The 26,401-nt window shown below is 40.4% G+C and overlaps 2 long non-coding RNA genes across 2 annotated transcripts; one reads left to right on the top strand and one right to left on the bottom strand.

Annotated features, from left to right (window-relative positions):
• Positions 1-941: 941 nt before the first annotated feature.
• On the bottom strand, positions 942-6,284 carry LOC119499184. The gene is made up of 3 exons (XR_005209332.1): positions 5,998-6,284; positions 2,780-2,911; positions 942-2,601 (listed from the first exon to the last, which is right to left on the bottom strand). It is a non-coding gene; the product is annotated as an uncharacterized LOC119499184 (long non-coding RNA).
• Positions 6,009-23,859, top strand: LOC119499183. Its single transcript, XR_005209331.1, has 3 exons — positions 6,009-6,019; positions 23,206-23,211; positions 23,769-23,859. It is a non-coding gene; the product is annotated as an uncharacterized LOC119499183 (long non-coding RNA).
• Positions 23,860-26,401: the final 2,542 nt, after the last annotated feature.

Below are 26,401 nucleotides of genomic sequence, written 5' to 3'. Positions count from 1 at the left end.
CTTTTATTCATCCTCTGTGTCAAGCTAAGTCAAAAATGTGTTCATTTTCGGAAATTTCCTCAGAGTGAGGAAGGTGAAAAGATATAAATAACCGGGTCCTTTCTCTAGTTCATTCTGTCTCACTTTTGTCCACTTTCCCAAAAAAGATTAAAACTGTACGTCCTCTACACCTTCTACCTCCACACCAAGTATCTCTCTTAGCCTTTCTCTTTTCTCTCACCCACAGCTGTAGACTTCCAGGGCCCCCCGCTCTCTGTGTGGGCCCGGGGCTGCACCCAGGACCCAGGCAGCCAGGGACGAAGTGGTAAATTCACACACATGCCCTTCTAGCCCCGCACTTCCTGCTCTCCTGCAACTCCATTGGCCCCTGCGTTTGTAATTACCACTGTGAGCGAATGCACTCAGCTACAAATTGCTGATAAGCTGCTTTTCTAAAACACAGTCCACCACTACTAGTCATTAGCAACATGATCTCATACCGTATGCCCACCCTGGTGCCTGTGAAAACACAAGCCGCAAGTGAAGGAGGCTTCATCATGGTTGGCTTAATGTTTAAAAAAAAAGAAATAGCTTTCCAGAGTGCCAGTGATATTACCACTGTGTATCAAAGTCTTTGATTTTTTTGATCTTTGAAATTTATTATGTTCAGTAAACTTTTCAGAAAAGTTCACCAACATGTATGCCACTGTTTTGCCACAGACTCTTTTGAACTCAATTGAAAACGTCTATAAATCCATTACATGTAACCGCTTATCCTATTCAGGGTCGTGGGGGGGCTGGAGCCGATCCCAGCTGACATCGGGCGCACCCTGAACAGGTCGCCAGACTATCACAGGGATGACATATAGAGACAGACAACCATTCACACTCACATTCACACCAATTTAAAGTCAACAATTAACCTAACCTGCATGTCTTTGGACTGTGGGAGGAAACCAGAGAACCCAGAGAAAACCCACACCAACACAGGGAGAAAATGCATCGATTGGAAAACTGAACTACACAATCCCCTAAAATCCCTGCTGCTACCATGTCAATCATTAACTGAAGCCTTTTACTAACAGGTGTGTTGCCATTTGTGACTGGGTAACTTTGTCAGTTCTGTTTATCAATCTACCTCAGCACCCAAACCTCCTGAAGCTCAAGCAGTGACTCAAAAAGGGAGATGAGGTGATAATTATCATGCAAATATGGTATTTAACAACACTTGATAGGTTTGCAGTGGTGACGAATGTTAACACAAATGGACACCCAGACTTATCATCAATGCTGGCTACTAGTATTAATAACTTTATCAGGTAGTCTCACTTAGATCAACATGTCTTTTTCAAGAGAGACTTGAGAACAAAACTTTCATAGTCAAACAACCAGTTTAAAAGACCAACACATCAAATTTACAAAAATATACCATTTGAAAGGTGCAAAATACCTGAAACTGTAGTGCCTACAGGATATCTAAGGTTGATTAGTTATTTGAGAGTTATTTAAAAGAGAGAAGAGAAGAAGATTTAATGGCAAAGCTTTTTTTGGATAAATAGGGTACTTGGGTACTTGCTTGGAAAGATAAATATGAATTGTAAATGACGAATATGTCTCCTGTCATGCCAATTTTTTATCTGTATGACTCAGCAAGAGAGGTGGGGATACCATTTAAAGTATTGCTGGATAGTCAGAGACTTGGGTGGATGTAGAGAAAACCATGTACTGTACTTGGTCCTATCTGTAATTGGATGCTGGGATGAATGGAATAAAATTGTATCATGTCCATAAAAATGGACATTGAAATACTGATTAGGAGGAAAAATGTTATTTATCTATAATGTAAATAGTAATGGACCAAGAATAGATCCCTGTGGCATCCCATTATTCATGGGAAGAGGACTTGACTCTTCACCAAGGCTTGAGTATGAGATCAACCTAAACTTGTGATGCTGAACATGATCCAAGGATGTCAGGCTTGTGTGTCTTTCGATTTAACAGCAAGTCGGAAAATTGTCCTTCATTGACGGAGGTTTGTATTTCAAACGTGCCTTCCAGTCATGATATTCAGGTGCACCTGCTCTTTCCTTTCTGGATGAGGGAATTGTCTTATGGCAGTAATGGTTTTTATTTGAGGTTTCCTGACAATGTGCTCTTGTTGGATTTTGTTTGGAATGGCTTTAATGCCACTGGATGCTTCAAAGTGTTTTTCCAAGTGTCGGAAAGCTCTGACAGATTGGGGAGTTTTGTTCCCAAAAACCACATTCTGAGGTCTGTGTGATGAAGTGTGCATTGGTGTGAAAATGGGCAGGATTTTAAGTGTCTGCAAATTATTCACACTTCTAACACTGGTCAGCTTCTTACAAAAAACACCTTTAGGGAAAATAAAGTGTACAAAAAAGTACGAATGACGCAGCTGAGAAAACGGTCCAACGTGGTCACACAAAACGTCATACAAACTATCTCATTTGAAGCATGCTGCTTTTACAAGAGATGGGTGGGGGGAGGTGAAAGGTGCAAGGGAGACGGGGCGAGGAGAGGGCTGCTTGTAAGGCCTCCGGGCCTAGGGATGCTGAGTACTCTTCACCCGGGCAAAGGTTCACTCCGATCATCTGGGCCAATCTGTTCCAGACGGGGTAAATGACACATTATTGGATCCAGACCTGACAAGGGCTTTGTGTATATTACATTACCAGACACCAGGCTCACTTAAGCTTCATTACCTACATCCCTCCTCCCCACCAAGAAACAGAAAAAGGAGGGTTAGCGAAGAAGAGAAAAAGGGCAACGTAGATCTTACCCCAATCCATGCACAGAGGGTGCTTTTTCCTTCAGGTCAGGCAGAGAATCTGCAGTCAGCTCGCCATCACACTGCCTTCTTTCTCCCTCTCTTTTCCTCTTCTTTCTTCTCCCTGCTTTCTGCGCTGGGAACCTGTTAAATATAACAACATCAGAATCCACCCTGGAACACCCAAGACGATGCTGCCCGCAGGGATTTTTCGGGGAGATATTAGAAACACACCAGAGAGGTCACCCCACCCTCCTCTCTTCCCACACCGATGGAACTAACAGCGTGGGCTGATTTTGAGAATTACGAGGTTGTGTGGATGCAGAAGATCTTTTTAGTCAGGCTTGTTGGTGATACTGAGTCAGTGCATGTGCCGTTGTGAGCAACTACAAGTTATTACTTATTTGAATCAGGCATGTTTATGACTAATTGGTGGACAAAATCCTTTACATCTGCCCTCAAATTAAAGATTGACTCCCTAAAAGCCCTGAAGACTGTGAAGCTACTGTAGCAGCAACACTCAGAATAACATCTTAACTGCAGCATGTTATGGTGGGAGGTTTCCTGTGGCTTGGATGCCTCACGATGGGATATGTGCCATAAGCAGTTGGTGGATTTGGCTAAACCTTCCTTTATTTGGATGACATACGCACGAACACCCATACCACAAATTTCTGGCAGGGATCACTTACTGAAGTTTCCATTCGCCGCATTTGAAACTGCAGACAGGTGTGTGTCTTTAAAAAGTGAGCATCTGTATACGTATATGACACTGCTCAGGTATACATTCCACAGTGCAGTCCGCAGGCTCGGATTCCTTAATTAACATGTGGGCATCGGGCTACAATCTAAACATGTAATCCCAACTGAGGCGATTTGTGATAAAATGATTGTAAGGCCACACCCGTTGCCTTAGCACTTCTACCATCAAATAGATTACCCATGGTGATTTACAGCCTGTAGAATAGCTCTCTGGACCACCACACCCTCGTGACCTCCACCCACAGGGACCGTAATCACATAGCAAACGGATCTATTTTCCGAAGAATTTAAATAACAATCACCTCCCTCAGTTTCTCTGTCGCGTCACCTGCCAGGGTGCAAGGACAGGGGGACGCTGCAACAGAAGTCGGACTGAAGATATATGTGCCTCCAGGAATGATAACTGAAATGTGCACTCACCAGCGTCAGTTAAGATATATGTGCCACAAGGATTACGGTTACAGTAAGAGGCCCACAGCTGTAGCTTCCTCAGTAGCCAGAGAGAGGTCGAGAAACCACATTATGTACGGTTTGCCATATGTAACATGAAATAATAACAGCTGCACCATGTAGGACCTTTAAAGAGATGATGTTTTATTATTTTTTTGTCCTTACGCCACTTTGGTTCACTTAGTTTTTTTATGTGATAACTAGGTATTAGGCAGAATATTTAAAGCAAAGAATAGACTTAAAGAGTGTAGTATGGAGTCGTTCACTTTCTTGCCCACACATATAATGGAGTCACACATGCTTTTTAGCATGGCACGCCTTTCAGCGCTGAAACATACTTGGAGTATCAACATCAACTTTGTCATTCGTCACTCTCTACGTGACATCACTTATTTCTGTTTTCCTCCTTCTCTCATTCAACGCTCTGCTTTCTTGTTTGTTTAAACTCTGTTCATTACAACCCGCTGGTTACAGGGGTCACTTTGATGCCAAGAATTGTGAATACACAACGGTAAGTTTGCAACTTTGTTAACATTGTCGAAGAAAGAAATTTGGCAGAGTAGTTTTTTTTTCTCTTACTGTAAAAATCTGACACAATGCAGTGCTGTATTTTTTTTTAAAAGAATAAATAATGGGATAATGTTGCCTCCAAAGAAATAAAAGATCAATAATTAATCTTTAGACCATGTTAATGCTGCCTTTACATACAGTAAAAGATGTGTGCTTATTTATCAATGATCAAGTTTAAATGTAATGGCAGACAATACAAGTAGAAAATGGGTCTGTTATTCTGCCCTTCACACGTTTGTCTGTGTCTGACATTTTACGTCTGTATGTGAGTGTGTGTGAGAGGTTAGATGGTCATGGAAGGCAGCTCGAGCTACACTGTTCCAGCTCATTAGCCGTGATTAATCGGCATGCGAGCTTTCCCATGGTCCCCTTCGCCTGGTGGAGACAGAGCTCACCTTGGAGGGCACGAGAAGTCCAGGCAGCCACGCCACCACTAACACTCTGAGACGAGTACAGTTTAATGTATACAAGACATTCTTACATGTGGCAGGCATTTTTGTATTTGCTTACATTTGCACTGCTTCTGTAGACATGTAGGGATTTTTGAACATTAGGTATTTTATTTTTAATGGATTATCGTCACAGATTCAAAGATTTATCCATGTTTGCTGATGCAAACAAAATATTTTTTTAAACATATGAAATATATTGTGTTATAGATTGCAGTCTCTGACTTTGATTGGAGTTTATTTTTTTACCTAAATATACAATCATTATTTAAATTTTAAATTTGAGTTCTTTAAAACTTAAAAAAATTATGTAAATACAAGCTGTACATATTTTTTTTATTTGCATTAATTTATAACTGATGTTTAAAGAATATTTGGGATTCAAGAAGGATGTGAGATAAAAGGGTTTAGGACAATAATCTGAGCAAGGTAATTTTATTTGTGTAGCACACAAGTGTGTTACATAAGACATAAAAAGGCATTCATGCAAAATAAAAAAAAGGCAATATAAAAAGACACTTATATAAATATGGTAGGTAGTATAATATAAAAGAGAAGCAAGATGGAAGATTAAAAAAAATAAGATAAACTCAAATAAAACAGATACATTATATATTTTATTATATTTTTCATGGCCACATAATTTTTATATAAGGTTTATATTTTATTAGCTGTATTTTAAACATTGTTTTTTTAGTTTTTATTTCTGTTTCATGCCAAACATCTGGCCAATCCCACAAGGAATTACACCATTAACATACAAAACCTGCATCTTCCAGCAATGTAAGAACAGAAAAAATAACATCAGTAACTGTACAACATTATAAGTGCTTCTATATGCTTTCAACTAACATTTTATTCTACATTATATTTTATATTTTACTGTTTCCCTCAAGTCCTTTTAATTGTAATTTCCAACTAGAACCATAATAAAAAATACTTAAAAATGTTACAGGATACAACAAATATAATATGACTTTGGATGTGAAGGAAACCTACCTGAGGAATTTTGTTTCTAAATGTGTGACCCCACATAAGAGCTCCACTGATGAAACAAAAAAATCCTGGTTCGTTCACACACAAATATACATCGATGTAGGTCTCCTCATTAAGACATAATAAATTCAGTGAAGCCTTTGTTTTTTTCACTTATTGAGGAAATATGCTCTCTAATCCACTGCTACAAGAACCATCTGTGTAAATTCATGCCCACAGAGGATGGACACTCGCTGGCTGCAGTGTACTGTGTCTGCAGCAAGAAGACTGGGATGAACTTGCAGTGATTGGCTCAAGACTTTCAAAGGGGGATCTGTCTCATCTTCATTCTGCCCCTTATACTTCTCCCTAAAATAAATAAAGTCTTGTTTCTGTTGGGTCCCTGGCCGGCCACACACGCTCACTGACGTAACCGGGTTCATTCTCATATGTAGAAGTGGGGGAGTTGCATGTTTTATTCTGATTTTAAAGTACTTACATTGTTATTTGTCACACACTCAGTAGCTGCGTTGGGGGATTTGCATGAGGCAAATTGAAGTTGCAGTAACTAAACAACCCTTCATGTAATATCCAGTCATCATATTAGGATGCTAAAACAGGTTAAGGTCACACAGAAAAATAAATCTGAATACATAACAAAATTAATAAAAAATATTAAATATGTTGGAAGATGACAAACATTATTCTTTTAAAATCATTTACGTGTGAACTTTAAACCAACTCGTCATTTCAACAGAAAGTTGTTGCTGACCACACATGCCCAGAGCGAGCACATGCTGAACCTTGTTTCACTTTTGTTTAAATCCGCTGTTCCAAGATAATTCAGACACAAATATGCTTAAAGCTGCAGAGGTTTCTTAATTTCCTGTGTGGGCCACACACAACTACACAGATCTTTTGGCTGCAGACTGCACTCTGAAACTAAGACGCAGAATCCGCTGTCATTATTTTACTGTAAAAATAGATTTCAGTAGAGGGCTTTGTCTCCCACTTATGAAAAGTTAACAAAATAATCAATGGATTAATTTAATGCTTGTTCCTCTGTGACCAGCAATTTTCTGATGAATATAATTTTTCCCACAATGCCTGAGCAGGAGAATGCCAAAAGCCTATTTTCTGCATATACATAAATAGGACAAAGGTGATGTTAAATGATAATAGAATCAAAGATTTCCAGCATCAAATAAATAATGTACTTTTTACATGACATTTTATTCTCTAATGCATCAGTGTTGACTCATTCAAGATTAACTGATCTATCATTTTAATAAATTAAAGTAGAAAGACATGGGTGCGCAACTCTCTCACGGACAGTGGCGGTTCTAGACCATTTCAAATGGGTGGGCCAGGATGGGGCCACATGCGATTTTAGGGTACCAAAAATATTAAGCAAAACTATACATACCACCACCAATACGGCTGTGGCTAAGGAGGTAGAGCGGTCGTTTCTTTATTTTATTTTTTTCTGCTCTTACAGACATGGCTCTTTCTTTCGTTGACCGTAAAGTCGGAGGGTCGGTGGTTTGATCCCTGCCCCCTGCAGTCTGCATGTCGAAGTGTCCTAAGTGTTTGAGTGTGCATGTGAATGTTTATCTCTCCTGATGAGCAGGTGGCACCTTGTATGAATGTGTGTGTGAATGCTGACTTGTTTTGTAAAGCACTTTGAGTGGTCACCAAGACTAGAAAAGCACTATATAAATACAGTCAATTTACCACCCCCATAGATTTGGTTCTCCAAAAGACTAATGATACACATACTGTATAACAAGAAACATAATAAGACGTACATTTTATCACTGCTATGAATAATCCCTAGGGATAAATGTGGGGTTAAAAATATATGAAAATATTTGCGTCAGTTATGGGGCCCAGAGGGGGGTCCAGGCGTTGCCCTTATTTTGTTATGTTTTTATTCTATGGATGAGTGAATGACTGACTCGTTTTAAACACCTGGTTGTGTGACAAGGTCCACATCTTCTCATTTGAACCAATTAGTCAGCAATCCATCAGTGCAGTGCACAGTCCCGGTCAGCGTGCTGAAACCCATCTCACAGGACGGACCCGGTTGCCCAATAAATGCAAAGAACGTGCTGAGAAGAGAAAAGCAGAGCAGCAGGAGAGAGGCCAAGAACCTGGAATTAAGCAGGGGGCCACCTGATCCACACCAGCAGAATCACAGCCAGCCAAACAGAGCGCTCATTGTCTGTGGCAGACACCACTGAGCTCTGCTCTTTGTCGCCCCCCTCCCACCTCCACACACACTGTCCTTTACTACTGCTAGCTGCAACGAAGAATTATACAGCTTATTGTTGTTGTAGCATATTGTAAGTGCTGGGGGCGAACCTTCTATCTTAAACAAATCTGCTTTTTAGGATTCAAGAAATGCATTTTTTCGAGTTTATAATAGCTTGAAAAAGTTTTGTAGAAATTCCAAAAAAGGGACATGTGATCGTTCCACTGAAATAAAAGAAAAATTTCAAATGCATACCCTTAAATGTGACAGTAGATTCTCCTGATTTAAAAAATAGACCTTCAATCATCCTTTAATTCCCTCAGACAATAACATCAACACACATACACACACATTATATAAAGACACAATGACAAAACTTCAGATATACTGAGAAATACACAAACACACACACATATGGAGGGGGACGGGAGTCAGCAGGCAGTAGTGACTGCTGAATAATTCAGAAGTGGAAATGCATGATTGATGTGGGGCGTTTCATTTCCACACCTTTAAAAGGTCCCTTTTAGCTCCGGCACCAAACAGGCCAAGTGGTCTTTGCAGTTCAAAGCCTGGCATGGATCTGGCCTTCCTAGTCGGGCTCTCTGGGACAAGAGTGGCTTTATTCTGTGGCGGGGGCACCAGCGGAGGTGGTTGGGATTCCACACCTGTGTTTGCTCCTTACCCAATAATTGAGAGCTGCGTGCTATTTTGAGCGCAGAGCACAAAGTGCCTCACTCATGAGGAACTCGGGGTGAAGAATCTTGGCTCCCAGTTTGATGTGGCTGCTGGAAAACCTGAAAACCCCCGTGGATAAGACCGACAGAGAGAACATATGAGTTAAGACAAACATATATGAAATATCTACATTTAGCTCAATTGTGACTGATGATTATTATTAGCATCTTTTACATAGTCTTATAATATATGTTTTAGTGTAGTACAGTGATTAAATTACAGTCAAAATGTAGGAAAGATTAGTATCTTCAAATTCATACAGCTGACAATATTCACTGCAATTCATTATTTCCTCTTTATAACAGACCTGAAAACAGGCGTAAGCATTATTTTTGCTGGGGTGGGAGAAGTTTTGTGACCTTTAACTTAAATAAAAGTCAAAGTAAACCTCAAAGTAATACTTAAATACAAGTTAAAGTCCTGCATTCATAATTTACTTAAGTAGAAGTAGAGACTTATTAGCCGCAAAATGCAATTAAAGTGTCTAAGTAAAACTACTGATCATGCTGAATGACTCCTTTCAGAGTGTTATATTATATTATTGGATTATCATTATTGGTGCATCTATATGTAAACATAATATTAAAGGACTACTCAAGTGTTTGAGTATTGCACTTTTTAAAAAGTTGTGGAATTTGCATGATGCAAATTTGAAAAAGCAGCAGAGACAAGAAGAGACATCCTGTTTCCCATAATGCAACAGCATCAGATTTGTAGTCTGCAAGCCCAACATCATCAGGGTTATTTTGTCAGACTTGACAAAGCTCATCCACAGTAACAAAAAGAAAAAGAAACCTCTGTGTAAATCAGAGGAGTCCCCTCTAATGTAGCTGTCTGAGATGGAGCTTATTTAACTACTTTAGTGTTGGGTGGTTTATTCTGTAACAATCAATCTGTAATATGTAAAATCTTTAAGTAACTGGTATCTACAGCTAAAAAAAATAAATGTAGTAGAGTAAAAAGTACATTATTTTCATCTGAAATGTAGTGGAGTCAAAGTAGCAGCAAATAAATATACAAACTGACTCATTGCAGAATTAGAGCATGCATGTGCTCTGCCAGTGCAATAAACCAGGGAATATGAAAATTCATAGACAGGCTTAAGAAGCTGACTAAGTAAGGATAGACAAAATGGAAATGAGTGAAAAGTACAGCGAGAGTGAGCCAACACGCTGATACTGAGCTAAGTCAGTTTAGCAGAGGGTCAGTCCAAGTGCAAAGTGAACTCCAAGTCAAAACAAACACTCACTTTGGCTTCTGACGGGACGGCACGCTCACTTTTTCCCACAATCCTCTCGATCAGCTTAATTCATAGTCACACACACTAGGTGGTCATGAAACTCATCACAACAAAATGTTCCAGATGTAATTTAATTTTCGCGAAAACGTCCACTTTTCTTGCCATGTATGTAATGCATGTTATATATTTTCACAGAGTGACAAAGACAGATTTAGAGTTGTGTTTCGTGACAGCTCTGCGCAGCCAGTTCATTATGATATTAATGGGGGAGGGGGGAAATGTCAAAACATTACTCAGTTGTCAAGCAATCTTGCCCTAGTTAAACCTTTTTAAAAAGAGAAAGATGTTGTTACCAACCAACAGAATCCAAATGGGACCCATTTTTATTTAAAATGTTAACTGGCTGGCCGAGCTGGCCGGGTAATTTATTACCAAGAGACAGGAATTTTGACAAATCATTCAGCTCAGAAAACTCGGCTGTAGCAAAGTTCAGCAATTAGGCTCCTATGTTAAGACAGTCTACTCCTCTGCTTCAGGCGTGCTGGATTTATGTGCGCTCTCGAGCTAGCGGGCAGGTTCAAAGCCCTGCTTGGGGGAGCTGGAGGTTGACATGGGGAATTTCACAAATATGGTGGAACACACACATTTCGCAGTAAATCTGACCAGAGAATAGTGGTCTTCTGGGGAAAGGAGGCGGTCAGCGAGGGGAGAGAGGTGGAGTGTTGAGTGAAGGCATAGCTAAATAATCAACCCGAGATGAGGGTCAACTGTTTCCAAGTCATCTGTGATATTAAAGAGGCAGAAGAAAGCAGGATGACAGTGATTTTTCACAGCCTGATTGCAAAATAATAGAATTGCAAATGGCTTCTTAAGCTTTCAAAGATACTTTAAAATAATGCAGCTCGCACATGTTAAATTTTGACTTCCAGTCAGCCAAGCCTAAACCCTCTGTCAATATTTAGCTTTCTTTTAATGGGGTGATTTTACGCTACTGTCTGACCATGATGGCCAATGAGTAGCTGCTTGCCCAGTGTCATAGTGAGTGTACCTGAGAATAGCTCTGGGTAAGCCATTACACTCTGATACTCACACTCAAATGTTTCTACATACTACAAATAAGAAAGACTCTTTGGTATCCACATCAGCAAAACCATTTATGTTATGATAAAATCCTTTTAAAAAAATATGTAGTAAAGTTGTCATTCTTATCCATATATTTATTTTGATTTCTAGGCTTTAACTTTACATAAGGAATTAGTTTGTCATAGCTGATTACTGTGACAGTCAAAATATAAGAACCATTAATATCTTTGCAAAGATCTCATAATTCAGCAAGTAATTAAAATATTCCAAAGATCCAAAATAATGTCAAGGCTCAGCTTGTTCAATATAATGTGATTTAAAGCTGCAATAAGTGAGGTTTTTACAGTCCCACTGCACTAAATGACCACAATATACAGATGTTTTATAGGGTTGTAAGATCAATACAGAGAGCCATCGAGCACTTTGCCAGGTGTTGATGTTTTTGGCTTTCACAACCCACTTTCTGTCCCGTATGAAACTCCCACTAGGCTATACACCACCTGCTCAAATTTCAACTGAGGATATCCTGATGAAGAGCAGAGCTATTTGAATATCTGCAATGTCTCAATCCAATATTTATGTTTCCCTAATCCTTAAGAAAAAGGTGCACGGTGCAGACATTCACTGTAAAGTGAGTAAAACTGGTCAAATTTAAGTAAGATACCACATGTTTGACACTTACAACTGCATAATTTAAAGTATATCACAAATACATTTTAAGATATTAAAAAAGCTGATCAAAATAATAGAACAGAATAAAAGATGATAATCATTTCAATTTGTAATTTTACTTAAAAAAAGAGCTGTATTTGTCAATTGTTTCTTCCATGCATACTTTGTTTCAGTGACCCGGAGAACTCATTTTTATTATAGCAAGGGCATATTTTAATAGAGCCATATGACAGCTGGCATAGAGCGATTACTTTAAGGGATCAACATTTAATCAGGCCTTATATAAGGCTAATTCTGATCATTTGAAATATGCTTTGATCAATTCTGGTTCCAGTCCAGCAAGTCAGCTCAGGACATCCTTAGTTTTGACAGCTCAAACATAGAGAACAGTGCTATTAACAAACGCTGGGCATTGCAGGACATTTCACTCATAAGCCAACGCTGTATTTTTGCAGTATTTCAGTCAGACTTCTGGGATTTTTTTATAGACCAAGGAACAGTGTTGCAACTCCGAGGTGAATAAGAGTCATGTTTGACCTATTGTTCTTTTAACCCACAGTGAATAAGAAACAAATGTGAATGTGAAGCCCCTCATGTGCTCAGGAGGTATAGCACATTCACTCACACAATTAAACTATCTGCACCCTAGTGGTTACTAGCAGTGGAACAGTCTACAGTACAGATGACACACTGAAATCCATTCACTCTCACCACATTCCCTATGCAAGAGTGCTAGGCGGTAAAAGTGAAAAACATTTGATTAGTAGATGTCAGTGTTTCTGTAAAGGTTTGGTATCAAAATCTCACTTCAACCTTGAGTTTTGTCCTAAAAGCTGAAATAGTGATTGAAGTCAGAGCACAAAAAGGGCAGGTGAAACAGGTTCACTCTCTGGCTCGTGCTACAACAACCATGCAGGGTTTTATGTTGCGTACTGGACATATTTTCAGAGAGTGACCTCTTGTTATCCCTCCTCCACTAATGAAGACCAGACTCTCACATACGGTGTGTGTGTATGAACATACACGCCACACACAAAACACATACCACCAAACTGAGAACACAGACACACTGTTTAAATTGTCTATTTTGTCTCTTTAATACAAACTTATATTAGGTTTCTTTATAGTTGTAATATAGTAGTTCATTATAAATAGATTTATAAATGGTATCATTTCTTTAATATTGATTGTCATGTTACGGTATATTCGATTTTAAGATTGTGTCCAGTAGCCTATATGGAAGCATTTTAGAAGTTTTGTTCTTGACGCGGCGCCGAATGTTGGGTAGCCTCGTTCTTTTTAAAGTTATTTTTTTTTTGGGGGCATTTTCCATTTTTATTGACAGGACAGTGGATAGAGTCTTGAAAGGGGGGAGAGAGAGAGTGGATGCGGAAAGGGCCACAGGCCGGATTCAAACCCGAGCCGCCGCGGTCAGGACCAAGCCTTAATACATGGACGCCCGCTCTACCAACTGAGCTAACCCAGGCGCCCGGGTAGCCTCGTTCTTTTGAGAAAACTGCAATCAACTGAAGTAGTATGACTAGCCAAGGATAGGACCTACAAAAACGTAAGCGTCATCAACTGAAAATCCTGGGGAAACTACTACACAGTGGGGAAATACTGTAAGATTCACCAGAATAAAAAACGATAGCACTGATTTCTACTTTAAACTTGAAAGAAAAGGTGTTCTAATTTCTCTCCCAGGATTTGGGGTATCATTTTTAAGGTTTTGCAATATTACAAAAGGAATTAAAATTAACAGATTCAGTTTTTTGTTTTTTTTTATGCTGAGCAAGTTTGCATGTTTCCACACTAGAGTTTATTCATGTTTTCATTTGTTTGCATATGATAGTAAGAGCCATATGGAAGACCCCATTAAATGACTCTTATCACCATTTAGTAGCAGATAGTTGTTAAAGGCACTTGACAAGCATTAAAGCCTTCACACATTAAATGTTTATTCCAGCTAAGTACCCAGTAAGAGGGCTAGTGGGGTAGTTGATGGTAATCATGTCCCGGCTGCTGTCGATGAGCGGCATCTGTCAGCAGAATTTAAGGTTGGAGGAGATGCTGCCAAAAGTCTCTGAAAAAGGAAGGAGGGAAGGAGGGAAGGATGAAGCTGAAGGGGAGAAGTCTGTCATCTTTAATAACACAGTCACCTCCAATTTAAACAATGTTGAAAACAATACTAGTTTCCCACCAATGCGTGCAAAGACTTGGGAATTTAAGATAACTGTTTATGTCAGAATGTTAAGTGTGTAAAAAATTGCCTCCCATGTGAAACTGCCACTGGAGAGAAAGAGAAGCGGTTATAATCACTATACTTCAACTCACTAAACTCTAATGTGAGTGAAATGAAAGAAACACTTAACTTCTACTTATTATTATGACTACTTACTGCATTCGTCTGATTGGCTATTTGATAGATTGCCAGTTGATGTAAAAGCTTCTGGTTACACAATCAGTGAAAAACAAGCATCTGTTTTCATCTTAGTCTCAGCAGGGAACACCTTAAGCTGCTGAACCTTGCAGCCTATGTTGAGTGTGTGTGTGCGTGTGTGTGTGTGGGAAGCTGCTGTCATAACCCCTCCTTGATTTTCCCTCTTCACACTTCCCCCTGAAGTCAACTTCAGAGAGATGCAGCAGCGCAGCATCATATTCTCTCTCAGTGCTATTAATGGTGTTCTCTTTGATACACTATCAGTTGTGTATCTCCTGCAGAAACTTTGTGTCCATGGGTTGCAATGAGCCCATAACTGCACTGCAACTTCATCATCAGTTAACAGCCAGTGCTGCAGGGCTGCAAAGTTTTCACACTGATTTGCTAATGGGCCACTTGATTGTGCCTGTAACTGCACTATTCTTTTGGAAAATGTGTGGGATTTTGACCCATAACGCACACTGGCGCGTACTGCTAATGCTCCGAGTAGAGACATGATCTAATTTCAGATAGGATGGCATCCAGATGACATGTGGAAAAAAAGTTCATGGGAACTTTGATGAAAAAAAGGAGATATGCCTCCGGAAAATCTCCTAATCATTGGAATTTAAAAAAAAATTGGACTCAAACACAAATCACAGCCTGGTCAGTGGGTGCTATAATATGTGTCTTTAGAATGATGTCACATGTGTTTGTCCTACTCCTTTATCCCCTGCAGGACATGAGTACAGGGGTCAGGACACACACACACACTCATGTCTGCTACAACTTTGCAGCCAATGTGCAAATCATGGGAGTCGACGTCAGCCATCATTTAGTTGTCAGGGGTGGAAACAGAATAGATGAGAAATGAAGTGCTGGGACTGGCCTGACCTTGTGGATGATTGCCGCCCAAATAGCTGGGACTGAAATTGGGCATTTTACACCCTGGCAGCTGCCCAACACACAATTTGTCCCACAAGATGGCCCGAGTAGCATGCCACGTCCAATACCAGTTTCCTGGGAACTTTCATATCCCACTTTGTAAAAGAACCGTGAGTACAATAAAAATACAGCGTTCTTCAGAAAATTACATGGGATCAGCGGTGATTAATCGCTCGGGCCTATACACTCATGGTACAGAGTTTATATTGAAAGGTGGTGTAGAATATCCAGTTTATTCTTTCTGTAAGTGTAAAAATCTCAGTTTTAAATGTTCTGTTTTTATACTGTGTATACGGCTACTTCTATACAGCCTATGAAAACAGACAAACACAATATGTAGTGTTCATTCAGTTGTGATGCAGAAAATTTAGAACCTATTATATTTCAAATATTCAGTATAAGACATGTTGTCCTTATTTGTTCTCCTTCAAAAGGCTTGCATGATGGTGTATTGTATAAAAAGGCAGAACACATGAGCTCATGCAGTTACGAGTACTAGCAGTCCTAATCGCCCTTCCAGTAAATGGTTCTGGCAAAGATGGATAGGTACTGTACAAGACGTAGTTAAGGCAGTTAGGTGCAGCTTTCCTCTCTGTGGCCAATATAGGTAACTTGTCTATGTACCAGCTCATTTGTTACGTATGTGTTGTATGATATGAATAGGCTACTACACGAACAGTACTTGGACAATGTGCCCTGCAGAAACAGGCAGAAACCAAATTTTACTGGAAAAACTAAAGTTTGTGTGGCAGCCAAAAAGCCTTTTAAAAAAAAAATAGTTAGAATTTTTTTGGAGTTGTGCTCATTTGCTTTCCTGTCAAGACTTTGGTGAGAAGTTTGTATGTTAAATATGAACCTAGCGCCATCAGCCACTTAGCTTATCACAAAGACTGTAAACAGAGGGAAACGGCTAGCCTGACTCTGTCCAACATTACCCAAATGTTCCTACCAGCACCTCAAAAGCTCATTAATTAACACATTATATACTGTTTGTTATAATCATAAACAGACAAAGCCTGGCTGTGTCCCCCTGTCTATGCTAAGATAAGATAACTCAGATAAGATAAGATTCTCATCCATAGGGGCGCCCCAAATGACGGAAGAAAAAAAAATACAAAAAGTATAACTTTTACTATTTTTTACTAATACTATTTTTCCAAAATATTACAAAAGCCCACAACAATATAACTATGTAGCCTTTTAAATAGGCCCTTTATTTTCTGGGTTGCTCGTAGCATCACCTAATAGCTAATAAATAGCTAGCGAGTTGACGTCAGTTACTACCACCTTAAATCAATCTGTGAATTATGGAAAGACTCTTCAGGCATTTGGGAAATAACCTACAACATCATTTTGAGAAAAACAGTTTTTCAGCTTAATCTGAAACGCATGAAGCTATGCAGTTTCTGTGTGAGTGTATAAACACAATTATTGATGGTGGAATTGGCTGCAATGCAAGGGGCAACGGCTAAAATCTTGCCTATAGGGCATCAAATTGGTCAGGGCTGGCTTTGTTTTCATCTAACTCTCAGTAAGAAAGTGAATAAACCCATTTTCCCAAATGCTGAATTATTCCTTTAAACTAAATCTTGTAAGAGATGAAAATCAGCTGTTCAACTGTATTTCGCCCAGCAGTAATTGCACGGTTCCAACAATCTGTACCAGTTCAGAAACTGTATCAGCCACAGGTATTTGGGGCTGCTACTGTAAAGCAAACTGTATGTGGCCCTTACCTCAGTTATTTTGTTAGTTTAGGAGCTTAATCCAGAGGTACACCTCAGCAGCATCTGCCTGGGACTGCTGGGTTTAAGACTGTGAGCAGGGATCACTTATAATGGAATCCAATCCCTAGCTGTCTGTTTGAGAGGGCTGGAACTAATCGATCAGAGGGGAGCATCTGTGAAAGAGATGTTCAGAGAGGCAGCTTTGACTGCGCTGGAGCCAGAAGGGCTACTGTCTGATGCCCCGGTTCTGGCATTACAGCGCAGCATTACCACTTGATACGCCAGTCAAGCTGGCTTTGATGCAAAATATGGCGAGATGTGAAACTGTGAAGCTGGCACATTTCTGTCCCCGACTTCTAATTTTGTCATCTCTGCTGTCTTAGAAGTCATCATTTCCCCCCTTCTATCTCTAATCCTCTGTCCATGTCCGTCTCCTTTTCGCTCTCTTGCATATTTTATATCAGTTTTCTGCGTTAAGTCCTTCCCCTCTGAACTCAATCCCCAGTCTGGCCCTCTGCTTGAGCCCCTCAGCTGCTGGTCTGCTCTCACACTAACCCCCTTGTTTATATCGGGGGACGCAATTAAGTCGAAGCCAAGTAGAGGAGTCCCTGAGAGAGAGGCAAGAGTGCAAGCTTGTGAGTCAAATTTCAACTTCTGCACTCACACACTCCTCCCTCCTCTATTTCACTCATTTTCTCTTTCCCTCCATCCCTCTCGCTCTGTCTCCTCTCTCGCACTCACTTTAAACATGCAAAGATATCGGTTCCTCTTGAAAACAAAGCGAATAAAATATTGTTTAATTATTTCCCAATAAAGCTGGTACTTGTTGGATTTATTTTACGTAACCGGAAAAGGTTCACTGGGAGAGAAATATGTGGCTCGAGATAGCCGCTGAAAAAGGCTAAAGCAAGACATTACCTCATCTGTGTGTGATGTAACCAGAAATGCAGCAGATTTATTTATTCAAAGACTTTATGCACCCAAACATCAATTTTATGCTGTGATTAAGGCATAATTTTATGCACATTTGAGTATCAGAAATAATCTTTTTAAGTACTTATTTCATCGTCTACTGTTGACTACAATTTCTTGTTATTCCTTTTTTTTTGTCATGAAGGAACTGGTTCGAGCGCTGAGTTCACGTTCTCCACATGTGTGGTCTGTCGGCCCAGGGGACCCATCCCAGAATCCCAGACACACGTGTGCAGGCAGAAGCAGTAGTGCAATGCAGAGTAGATAAACAGTGCTCTTACTGGCCACCGGGCACACTCCACATCTAAACAATGCCAAGTTAACTATTTTGCAGGAGTAAATAGCTAAAGCAAACACAAATACAGCATCTCAAGAAAGACATTTTTGGTAAAAGGTCAGGACGTTTCTTTAAGGATATGCTTGAGTCATAAATTGCATTAATGCAGTATATAGGTTTCACATGTGTGGGCATTAAATCTGTTTTAAAACATCATTCCTTCCTCGTTGAATTTAGTGTCGAGCATTTCGATTGCACTAATTCAACATTCCAGCCCAGCAGTGCAAGTGTGCCTCACTTTCTCGGGGGAGATGCGGGAGAAACTCCAGGGATGTGTGCAGCGTTGACGGACAGGGGGATAAACAGAGGGATTGTCCCTGACCTCCCAACACCAGTCTGGAGGAAGACGAATAGCCCCCCAGTGGGCCCTGAGCAGATAAAATACACCCTACCGTCTTCAACACCAGGTGTGACAGCCATCAGGGGTGGCCTATCAGCAGGGGGCACAGAGGAGGGGAGGTAAGGGTGAGGGGGCACATTAGGAACATATCAGCAATTACTCTCTGGGTTTATTTTTCTTCCTGCTTTAACGCCTGGATACCAAGTTACATTCATCCTGGGTGTTGATTGTATCTTAAGGCCTAAGCGAGAACACTTTGCAGTCATTTGTCGATTATCTGATAATGCACTCAAACATGTTAATGTTATGTTATAGCGACGATTTAAAAGCCCCGCAGTTTGTTTATTTGTCCGAGTTTTTCTTCAGCGGATTCCGTGGCCTTGACTTTTCAAGCTTTAGGGCTTATCTGGGAAGTCCAGCTCCATCTTTGCTGTTAGTTGCAAATCAACTTCTTTATGTAATGGAATTCACAGGGTCGAGGACATGTTTACCTCTTTTTCCAGGCCCATTAGGCACCAAGCGGCTATATCATATCTGACACGAGAGAATGGCCTCAATCTGTTTAAGCCATGATCTCTGACTGCATGGGCCCCACATCCTCAGACTGGCCTCTGCAAGCAGAGATATGAAGAGGGATGATGGTCATTTATATATCCCGAACTTTAAACAATAAATGTGTTATGGGTGCAGACATCCCACAGACTAGACAAATAAATGGGCTCCGCTGTGTGTGCAGTTTGAGCTGTGGAGCAGGACAAAGGTTTTGCAGACGCTCACGTGACCACAAAAAAATTGCTGGAAAATATAGCTCCACCGAGGTGAAATTACAGTCCATAAAATGTCTTTTTTTTTCTTATGAAACAGCATATGCTAATTCTGTCAAAACACTCTTTTGTGCATTGTGAAGTGTCAAACGGATCTGCATGAATAAAAGAAAGGGGCTGTGTGCAAGAGGAGCTCGTGTGAAAAAGGGAAGCCCAGACCTCTAATTTCCTGTGCGAGCATTTGCCGTAGAACGGGAAGGCCAGAGCGCTCTGCGGCTATCAGAAATCAGCCCAATAGTCCCCCGAGCCACCCCTGCCCTCGCGATACCCTCTCTCACCCCTCCCCTCTCCTCTCAGCCCAGGCCTCAGGGCCACTGTGAGTTAACCTCGCTCAGCCGTGACCAGAAAACAGAGTGATATCTTACTCATCTAATCCCCCTCCCAGTCATCATGCAATAAAGTATGCCTTGCGACCCTTGACCTCACAAGTCAGAGCGATTCCCTCCACCCTCCGGCAACACCACCCTGCCAACCCCCACCTAGGGACCTATAAAGAAGAGAAAAGTCAGAAAGGTTGGAACCACAATTAACAGCTTCAAACGCATTGTCATTGCCAAGGTAGAAGAGTTTGAAACATTCAACCAAGTATATCTGAGTATATATTGTATGGACAAACACTTCATTTTGCTATGATAGAAGTTGTGCTACAGGCTTGATACAATAGAGTTACAAGTGTAAATTCACATTTCAGCATTTTCTTTAACCATATGTTCAACAACATAAAAGTATAAGTATAAGTATACAGATACTATAGCTTTTTGTTACAGGCAACAGTTTTCACTATTTCAACTCTGAGAAAGCTTTTTTTCTTTTTGTCAGTTTGGTGTGACAGATGGTTCTAAATACTACAATATAATACTACAATACTATAGAAGAAACTAGTCCGAAACACAAATCCGAGCTGTAGGAAATTCAGAATATTTCTATGTTTCAGTTTGGAACAAAACGCTGCATACTTGATGAAGTCATGCAAAATTGACCTAAAATCCAGTAGTAGACTGATTTCAACTGCTGAATGTATTCTTAGGTTTCTACAGAACATTAAGTTTAATGTCTGCCCACCATTAGCAAAGCACACAACATAATCTTAAACTTGGTGACTGGATGTTTCTTAACAAAATACTCTGTGGGAGTTGACTTCCCTTCCCAGATGTTATACAGAAGCTTATACCTTTTCTTTTTAATCAAAGAACCGTAGTTCGGTTGCTCATCTTTTGAACTGATGATTCAACCAGGAGACTTTCATTAGAGTCTTGGAAGTGCTCCAACTGCAGATCACCAAACAGTGTCTATGTGGAAATGGGACTTTTACTTCCGCTGACTAATTGCGCACAAGGATCTCTGACTGCCCTTTTAAATTGTGTTAACCTGCACCAAGGATCTCCTCATTCTCCAGCATCAAGATGCTTTGGACAGATGCAGACTTACTGTAAGTCGGCACAAACATACAGCACATACACACATCTGCTGTGGCCCGACCTCTATCCCCGCCTCTACTCACTTGTATGAATACCAGAGGGAGAATTTCTTTCTGACAGTGAGGTACATGAGTAGTACAGAGGGCATGATGAGCATGTGACAATTACAAGACATGGACACATGTGGAGACCTTTGTATCCTTGTGTCTGTGTGTGTGTGTAACTGGCAGTGTATGCCTTGGAAGGTGCATGCATGCTCCTCTTGTGTGTGCACATGTTGATACACACTGCATGCATATGTGCATGTGTGTGTGTGCAGAGAGAGAGAGAGAGGGAGGGAGAGAGAGCCTAAAGCTGCTCAGAGGGGTTCAGGGCTCCCTTGCTCCAGCACATCTGGGCTTTATATCAGGCCTTTAATTAATCCTGAGTGAAGGCCAGGCAGTGACAGGCTGACTGGGCAGGCTCCAGTCCAGGACAGGGCCTGATTTATTACAACTGAGCTCCAACCAGCATTGATTTATTTCAGACTCAGGAAAGGGGAGAGTAGAGGGGTTGTGTTTAAGGGGATTGGGGAGGGGGGGTCGGACACAGAAACAGCACTGTTACACTGGGAAGGGGGACACTGAGGTTGAGAGTGACTGAGGAAGGTGAGGAACAGACTGATGGGCCACGAGTGAAGACAGGAGAGGTGGTGGCTCGGTTTGTTTTAAAGGCAGGCTTTGCATATCGCTGGAGGCTTTTTTAACTGTTGGTAGGCAGTCAAGCGGTCGAGACAGAGAGAGAGAGCAAGGGATGATGAATGTGATGGAGGAAGAGGGAGAGATTATGAAAGTTGAAAAAGCCTCTCTCCATCAGGTGGGTTATGTTCCCTCCCAGGCATGAGCTGTCAGTCAGAGTGACTCCTCTCGCCTTATCTCCCCACACAGGGGGACTGTAAATCCTCCTCTGCTCATTTGACTTAATCATGACAATCATCTGAACTCAGCAAAACACAGGAGAGCATATCCCTTCCCCCCCCTCCTCCTCACCTCCCCCAGGTCTCTTCGCAGGGCGGCAGGAGTAGAAAAGGATGTTCTTTATATTATCTAACACATGCTTCAACTAGCCACAAAAAAAATGGCCCACAGTGTTGTTACAGTTTGTGAGCGTCTCTGAGGTTATATTGCTGACTCAGTATTTCTTGTCGCATCCCCATGTGTTGAGGAAAAAAATGTAAAGTGTGGCTGAGTTTTTATGAGCCTCGCTCGCCGTGTGCCCTCAACATGCTTCCCTCTGATAAGGACTTTTACGACAGTCAACTTTTACACCAATACACAGCTTCTTACTTTAAAAGTATATTAGTATTCTTCACAAAACGCTCACACAATGTGTTTGTACTCATTATATCTATGCACAAGTGAGTGTAAGCTGTGATCTGAATCCAGATTTGAGTTGTTTTTTGTGTCATTTCTGTTGTTAGCTTTGTAAAAATTCAAATAAAAACTCGATGTGGTTAAAACCATTACACTCAAAATCGAATTAAACTTTTTGTTATTATTAATACAGCTGTGGAGATAGATTAAATGGCTTAATTTATGTTTGCTAAGAAACCACAACAGGTAGCTGGCACCACATTTAAAACAGAAAACTCACTTTTTATTATTTCACGAGTGGGATATTAAATGTTCTTGAATCACTGAAAGCCATTTGTGTATCTCTGCCTTTGAATGGTGACTGGCTCTGAATCCAGCAGCCTGCTGTGATTAATGGGTCTTTTTAGCACAATCGTCTAGACGTCAAATCCCAAAATACCTCGGGGCGTGAGGACGCATCATTGTTGTTACAGGGCTGTCACCCCCACCCCTCCCCTTGCACAGTTCAGCTTTTGTGTTTGCTTTTAAGTCGCAAAATAGGGAAGAACTGAGTGGACTCATAAACAATATTTGTTATTGACCATCCTATCAACTTATTATGAGAAGCTGGTGTCTCCTTAAAGAGCTGGCTTAAATGTTTGATTCCTACTAAGTGAAAATGTGCTGTCATACATGCAGCCTCTTCAGTAAATGTACCAGCAGTTTACTGTTTTGAGCTCTTGTGCGAATAAGATATTGCAATATTTTTTTTTATTTTCTTGTAAGTTCTTTACAAACCATACTGTATGTGCAAATAACATTGTAATAACTGTTATTGTAGAAATGTCTTCAATCGATGCAGTATAATGAATTTTATTTCTTTGAATTAGAAATTTATTGCATAACTTTCTAATTCAAAGATTTAAACAGATAAGAAGTAGATTGTTTCTATGTAATCCATTTCAGGGTCTGCCTATATGCTCTTGAAAATAGAATACCGCTATATTTTATTGTAGTGTTGAAAAGCATGCAACTTTGTTTCGAAAGGTGCTGTAGATTTGTTTAGTACAGCTTAATTTTAAACACCACATCTTCAAAATGACCTGACAGTACTGAATCATCAGATTCATTGATCAAATTAGTAGCTTTTAGCAGTTGAGATCCCCTCACTGGCGACCGAGATCATTGTTGTTACTTCCTCATTAAAAGCCACAGAAACAATCATGATGTGAGCTGATCGTGACGGCTTGAACCAGCAACAGATATTGCACAGATTCTGCATTCAAATGCAAAATCTGTAGGCAACGGGACAAGATATTGGTATTGGAAGTGTTCTGGTTTGTAGTCTTTGTTGTATTGACCAATCATGTTAGAGCAGGCTTTGGTTGAATGCAGGAAAACAGTCTGTGTGGACAGCGAGGTTGAGCGCATCGGCCAAAAATGCAATCTAGGAATGCACCGTCTATCGTCAGACAATGATTTAACTTTTTATTGGGTTAAGATTAACTGGCTACTTGTGAAACAATTCGGTCGTACACATCATCTCTCAACTCCAGTCTTGCATCTCAAGTTGCTAATCGGACTGTAAACAATGAGAAATTAAATAGAAGTCTTGGCCCGAATGTCCCCCCATAGGCTTATCTATCATCAGACCGATAGCCAATGGGTTCCAAGACTGCATGAACGGTGATGCATTCATCTGCTGAAGTGCATCTGAACAGTGACGCAAGTGAGAAAACATGAACAAACTATCAAATTCATATGACTACAAATCTCTGAACAAAGTTTTTCATTTCAATCTCTAAGGTGCTGTAGAAATAAAGCTTATGAGGACAACTCTAAAGAGAATTTCGTGAGCCAAAAACAGAGAGACCCAGGACCAAAATTTCACAATATTATGATCAGACATCCAAATAGTCCTCACATCTGATGGCAGAAAATTTTCAAGGTAGTGGTCTTTTTGTGAAAAACATATTTTAAAGATTAAAATGTAAGTTTAAGTAAGAGAACAACAGAAACTGTGGCTTAAACAAGAATAATTGTCACGCTGTTTTTATGCATAAAGGCCTCTAAAGGGTTTAAATAGTGGGCCAGAGGCTGCTTGGAGAGTGAACTAAGGATTCATGGGAAACAGGAAATACCATGACTGGAAAGAGCAGACATGTTACTGCCAACATCTTTCAGTTTCTGCAGCAGCGCTACAATAAAATGATTATGTCTGACTGGTTAAAGATATAGCCTTCAGTGTCAGAATCTGAGGAGGTCACAAATGAGAGAAGTAACTACAACCCAGTGGCCACAGCCTGAATTGCTGCATTATAAATTTGGTCTAGAAGCCAGCAGGGTTCATGTTGTCCCGAATCTTCCCGCCAGCACTTCACGGTTGCCAGAGGGGAAACAGAGCAACAGAGTTTAAGCTCTTGCCAAGAGTGGAATGAGCCTGGGCTGTTTGTGAGGTCGAGGCTGGGGCTTTTGAGCACCGCAGACTCATATCTCCCTCCCTATATCCCCTTCCCTCACATCGGCCAGAGACGGCCACTTTCAGTGCACCCATGGGAAATGGGGAATTCAGCCTGCCACCCCCTAAGAACATATTTTTAAGCAAGACCTCTTTTCATAGACATTTAATCGCTAATATTGTAAGGAATGTGCTTTTATAAATAGAAAATACCAAAAAAGAGAAGTAGGGTTTTTTTTTTTTTTTTTTTAATCTGTTGCTCAAATATCCTTGTTTAGATTGTGGGGCCTTGTGGCATTAAAGACAGGAGCAGCTCTGAGGGCCAGCAGCAAACTGAGACTTAAAAGACCCTTAGGGGGAATTTAAGGGATTAATTTTAAAGACAGTCAATAAAATGTATCGTGACACCCTATAGCGTTGGAGCAAATATTGTGAGACTGCTTAGACTCACAAACCTATTCATTAGTCCATTAATCATGAAATTGACCATTGCTAAACCCCTCCCCCCAGTGACGTGCGATGTGTATGGGGCTGTAGGGTCATGTCCAGAAGGTAACATTTAGGAAACTCTTGCAAGATGGTTATGGTTAGGCTTTTACCGTGAATAGATAAGGTACGGCATTGACCTTGAATAATTAAGGTTAGGATAGGTCGTCAGGCAGCGAGTCTCGTGAGAGTTTTTCCACTTTTTTGCAAGTTTTTGCAATTTGTGCGTTACCTTCTAGACACGACCGGGCTGTAGTAAGAGCAATACTCTTTATTAACAGTTCGGTGGGTGATTTCCTGTTTTTTTTTAACTCTCTCTAAAACCAGAAAAAAAAGAGCAAAAGAGTAAGGAGCAGTGTAAGGAATAGATTTTTGTGGTGCTACAGGTTACGCCAAAAAAAAGCCATGTTTATGACCAGCATGTTCACTGTTTCCCGAATGTGTAGAAGCTATCAGAGTTTAGGGTAACATTAGCGCGTCTGTTCTGCTCTTATTGGATTTGGGGAAGTTTACACAGTAACCTCAGCTAATGTTAACGAGATAGTGTTATAGGCCTATTTGCTAAATACACTGGTTAGTCATCCATTTCTCTTGTGAGGTCAAATTGAAAGCATACTGTTTGAAAGAATTAACATTAAAAGATACATTTAAAAACTATGCTCTTTTTATTTATATGTCTTCAAAATGGATCATCAGCTGGTGAGGATGCTGACTTTTTTGCCTGGTGACATGTAGATTTAACTACAGTCTTTTAGAATTATATCATGTATGTAGTCCATAGACTTTAAGCTATATAAAGATGGACGCCGCGTCTCCACTTCCTCTCACTGTACAGAAATGAAGCCAAAATATCCTGGCTACGGGAGTTGACATTTTGATCTCATTTGAAGCCAGAGTCTGCACAGTAGTTATCACCCCCGCCCGAACCAATCAGAAAAATTAATTGAAAAATGTAACATTCATAAACTACCTAAAATGAGAGAAACCATCTTTGGGAAAAAAATATTTTACGTGTACTTTGACTGTTTAGTTTAGCCCATATCCCATCCACTAACATGGAGGGGGTCGGATTTATAACCTGTACTGCAGCCAGCCACCAGGGGGCGATCCAGATGTTTTGGCTTCACTTTTGAAGAGCTGTCATGTCGTCTATCTTTATATACTGACTATGATGTAGCCATTATGTGCAT

This window comes from Sebastes umbrosus, chromosome 12 (assembly GCF_015220745.1).
Source record: "Sebastes umbrosus isolate fSebUmb1 chromosome 12, fSebUmb1.pri, whole genome shotgun sequence".
Classification (NCBI taxonomy): Eukaryota; Metazoa; Chordata; class Actinopteri; order Perciformes; family Sebastidae; genus Sebastes; species Sebastes umbrosus.
This window is presented reverse-complemented; position numbering and strand designations above follow the sequence as displayed.